Raw genomic sequence first — 5,533 nt, 5'->3', positions numbered from 1 at the left:
TAGGGACAGTGACCAGTTCAAGCAGGAATTGATGAGTGTATCTGTAACTGATTGTCCAACATACTAGCTATCAGTCAAATGTAGCTACTGAACACTGGAAATCACCTGGTCACCAACAGATGTGCTGTAAGTATGAAATGCACACTGGCTTTCAAAGACTTAAGGTGAAAAAATGTAAAATATCTCCTTAATAAGGTGTTTATATTGAACATATATTGAGATTACATTAATCTTTAAAATATTGAATAAAAATATTATTGAAACCATTTTTGCCAATTTTATATTTCAATGTGGATGCCATAAAATTGAAAGTTACATATATGTCAGTTGTTTGTGAGTTATGTTGTATTTGTATCAGATGGCAGCGTCTATGTGATGGAGAAAGGGAATCAAATATAGAAGACTTATGAGGGAAGAAGTAATAGGACTTAGAAATAAAATACATAAATAGAAACCTCTGTTTTAGAACATCATCATGATTCAGAAATATTTACTTTTCTTTCTTTTGATCATGCCTAGTAATTTAATCTATTGCTAAAGCAAATGTACAATGATATAAATGTATTTTTTAAAAAAGTTTTCTTTGTAATCAACCTATATAGAGCTGAATTAAGGAATTTTTTAGGATATTTTTACAATTATGGTGTAGGCTTTTGTTTTATTTCAAGGTCCTGGGTTGAATCCCCAGCACTGCCAAATGAAAAAAAGTTTTAAAATAAAATTTTGGTATAAGTATTCTCAGAATTTCTGAAAATATCTTCATAGAAGTTATTATGGAAATGAACAGTTTTAGAAGTAATCTTGAGACAATGCTTTTGTAGTTAAATGTAGACTAATTTTTATTAATTAACAGAAATGTTTATTTTCTCATTTATTTAATTATACTTTTGGTTCTAGAAATAGCCAGGGGTGCTTAATCACTTAGACCCCAAGTCCTCTTTATTATTTATATATTTTTGAGGACAGGGTCTCTCTAAGTTGTTGTAGGTTGGCCTTGAATTGTGATCCTCTTGCTTCAGGCCTCCTGAGTCACTGGAATGACAGGAGTATGCCACCATACCCATTATAGTCCTCTTATATCCTAAAAATACAAAATCATGTCAGAATTTGTCAAATCAGAGAATACTTTTGAAAAATTATGAACTTAATCTGTACATATTTCTGAGAAAACTGAAATGTTACTTACTTTTTATCATTGATTCGTCAGAATTTAGTTCAAAAGTTCACCAATAAACTAATACCTCTTTGAATAAGTTATTTCTCTAGGAATGCAGCAAAATCATTGACTGTTCTTACAATACCATGATAGTTATTATACGTGCAAGGCCAAATTTTTGCTTCCAAATAAAGTCCCTAACATATAAATTGATTGCATTATAACTATTTTTTAATAAATCAGTTGCTGAGCATTAGAACACACACAGAGAAGGCTACAGCTTTCCTGGCACCCACATATAATTGAACATTCTAATTTTTATTGCTCTATAATTAGTAAGATTCTTACCAACAATGTGGTAATAGTACTTTGGATATTTGAGCTGTTAGAGTAACTATATATAAATAGTCCAAAATTTCAGTGGATTTAACCCAACGACTTTCTTTTTCTCTCACATGACATAACAATGATATTATACATGTTTGACTAGTGTCCTTGAAAGCTCTTCAACGAAGGAGAAATTTGGAGACTTAAACTCCTCCCCTTGTGTATTTTCTCCCATGCTCTATCCTTCTAATGAAGATTTGGAGACAATTTTTCACAGATAAAAGAAGTCTAAGAACATTAATATTTCCCTTCCTCTGTCTTTATGTTGGCACAAACTTGATCATATGTCTCTACTAACCAACACGGGAGTCCGGGAAATCTATTTTTACAAGGTTTCCAAGAGGAAAACAGAAATAGCTACGTGAATAGTTAACCAGTCCATACTGCATATTATCAAATATGCACTTTATATATTTTATGCAGGGCCCTAAAGCTGATAGGAAAACATGTTTATCAAAAACAGGGATAGATCTGTAAAGAGATACACATCAAACAGGACAGATAGCAATGTTAACCTTGTATTGAAGGAACCAGAAATAAAGAATGATTACCTTTATTCTCTATCCTCCCTTCAATATACTGCTTAGGTTCTTCATTGCTTTGCCTGTCAATAACTACTATGTTATCACCTCTGAGACTCCTCCCACTAGTAGTTGGAAGTAGGAACTATTTCAGCACCAATTACACTGGGATAGCTCCTCATCCCTGAGGCCTGATTCCAGAACTTCTGAGTCCAGGATGAGAGGGCTGTTATAGGAGATGATGGAGGTGCTGGAGACAGAGAATGAAATCTGGTGCTTTTATTTATTGTTTAAATAAAGCCTTATGATTGTTTACTTTTCCAACTATTTCTCTTTCACTAGATTTTTTTTCCCACCTTTCATGCTCTAATACTAAAAAGAGAGAAAGAGAGAGAGAGAGAGAGAGAGAGAGAGAGAGAGAGAGAGAGAGAGAGAGGAAGGAAGGAGACAACTTTGCAAGTTTCATATACATACATCTAGAGATAGTCCACGTTTTTTCTGCTAAAACTCAAAAATAATTTATTTAGGGGTGGGTACTGGGGACTGAACTCAGGGATACTCAACCATTAATCCACATCCCCAGCCCTATTTTGTATTTTATTTAGAGACAGGGACTCATTGAGTTGCTTATCACTTCAGAAGAACTCACGATCCTCCTGCCTCAGCCTACCTAGCTGCTGGGATGACAGGCATACACTACCTCGCCTAGCTCAAAAATAATTTGAAAAGGCTTTTATGAAACTTCTTTCTCTTTACTCAGGACCAATAAGAAAAGATAAAGTTACATAAAAACGGTGATAATAAATTTATCTAATGATGTTATGTGATTTTTATAAATAATCAAGACTGATTTGTTTAAGTAAACTTTAGGCATTTGGATCCAGATAGTTATAATAAGTTAGGGGTACAGAGGTCAAACTGCCAATGTTAATGGGCTTGTGCATAGGTGATAAACCAACAGATCCCTTTAATAGGTAGTCTTCAGACCTGATGTATTAGGCTTGAACAATGGTTAGAAGTGTTTTTAATTGGTTGCAAATATTTTCCCTAAGAGTTCGGATTTCTTCTTCTCCTAAATAACTGGAAGATTCAGTAAATCTGAATTTTCTTTCTATGTGGTAATATTCAGTAGAATTAAATGGTAGCTGAGCTCTTCAAAGGAGTTGTGTGCACTCTAACTTGCTACACTTCCACTTCTCCCCATTGTCTTGTATTTTGGCTAATTCACTTAAGTTAACTAAGTAATTGTTATAGCTCTATGCCTCTGTGATTCCCTGATAAGGCATCTAAGGGCAACTATAGGTAGAGAAGTTGGACCCTATATATAAAAAGTAGATGGCAACATGAAATTATTCTCTTCTGAAGATTGTGTTGAATTTTTGAGTAAAAACTAAGTGAGATCTTTTTCTTCTTTTTTCAGGTCTCTGTGGTCAATCAGCTGGATATGCAAGTCATTGTTTCCAATGTGCCTCCTACTTTAGTGGAAAAAAAGATAGAAGATCTTACAGAGTAATGGGTTTTATTTACTTATATATTTATTTTCATATGACTGATTTTAATTCTATTAAGATATTTTAATTATGATATTCAGATTAAAGGCAACTTTTAAAACAGTTTCTTATTATAGGTTAGATTACTCTTTTCTCAATGTAACTTCATTGGAAATATGTAAATATTTTGATAGTATCTTCAAAACACCAATAAAAGTTAGGTTTGAGAAGATTTTATTATTCAGAATGATTTGAATACTACAGCAACCAAACTTAAAAGACTGAAAATAAGAAATCATTACATCCATGATTTAATATATGCTTAATTTTGCAATTCCAGATTATATAAAAAATAAAATTCATATGTTAGCAATCCAGCAATCCAGAAAACATTATTCTTCAAAGTAGTGTGTCTAAATTGCTAGAGATTATTCTTTAAAAATCAAGTTAAACCTAATTTGGACCAACATGTGTTCTTAGTTATCTAAAACATGTAGCATGATTTTATGCTTTGTTAACTTTGGACATCACGTGGCCAAAAATGTTGTTGACTCAGTTTTAGTTGCCATTATTTATTAGGCTGCTGTTATCTAATTTGATACTATCACACATTATTAAAATATCTTTACTATTTCATTTCAACTATCCTAATAGAGTCTGACATCATTTTGTAATTCTCATATTTGGCATTTATTTGTGTGTTTGTGTGTATGTGTTCTGTTGCTTTCAGATGATACTCCCTTTGATCTGCTTTTTTTCTCTTCGAAGCATTATTTAAAATTTTGGTAAATATGTCATTTTCCAACTAGAATATAATCTTTATGTAGGTAAGAAATTTCTTTTTATCACTGTTACTACAGTTGTATAGTAGGAACTTGATACACTCTGTTTAATGGGTATCTAGTACAAACAAAATCATCATGCCTTTTCTTTATATTTAATTTAACTGAAATTGAAAATCAAAAACAAAAGTACAATTTCATGGAGCTCTGTAAGACTTGATGATGTTGGGTGGATATGATCATCTGAATAAGAAAAAATTGTTTTTGGTCTTCAGATAATTGTATTATTGCAAAAGGAGCTTCAACTTCCTATGACTGATTTGTTACAGACTCAAACAACTAATCCTTTCAGACGTTAGTTTCACCTTTTGTCAATAAGAATTAATAAAGTCTATAAGATTGTTGAGAACTAAATTATATATCTGGGACAGTGAAAATTATGAACCTCCAATGAATGTTAAACTTTTTATATAAATGGGATTTTACATAAAGGGCAGTTTACGTAGAATGTCAAGTTTTTTAACATTTTTTAAAAAAGGACTTAGCTCTATAATGGAGCAAAGTTTATGAATTCAAAAATATATATTCAATCCTGTTATAAATGGGCAAAACACTTAATACTTGGGTCTATACTTTCTTATCTTGAAAAATGGAATAAAGACATCCTACATTGAAGATAATTATATTCTTTTTTTTTCTTTTTTTATTGTAAAAAAATGGGATAAATGTTGTTTCTCTGTTTGTACATAGAGTAAAGGCATACCATTTGTGTAATCATAAATTTACATAGGGTAATGTTGGTTGAATCATTCTGTTATTTTTTCCCTTCCCCCCCACCGCTCCCATCCCTCTTTTCCCTCTATACAGTCCTTACTTCCCCCATTCTTGCCCCCCCAAACCTAACCGTAACCCTAAAACTACCCCTCCCACGCCCCATTACGTATCATCATCCACTTATCAGCGAGATTATTCTTCCTTTGGTTTTTTGAGATTGGCTTATCTCACTTAGCATGATATTCTCCAATTTCATCCATTTGCCTGCAAATGCCATAATTTTATCATTCTTTATGGCTGAGTAATATTCCATTGCATATATATATGCCACAGTTTCTTTGTCCATTCATCAACTGAAGGGCATCTAGGTTGGTTCCACAATATGGCTATGGTGAATTGAGCAGCAATGAACATTGATGTGGC

This window comes from Sciurus carolinensis, chromosome 5, assembly GCF_902686445.1.
Source record: "Sciurus carolinensis chromosome 5, mSciCar1.2, whole genome shotgun sequence".
NCBI classification, from domain to species: domain Eukaryota; kingdom Metazoa; phylum Chordata; class Mammalia; order Rodentia; family Sciuridae; genus Sciurus; species Sciurus carolinensis.
The sequence above is the reverse complement of the archived record's forward strand: the minus strand, read 5'-3'. Positions refer to the sequence as shown.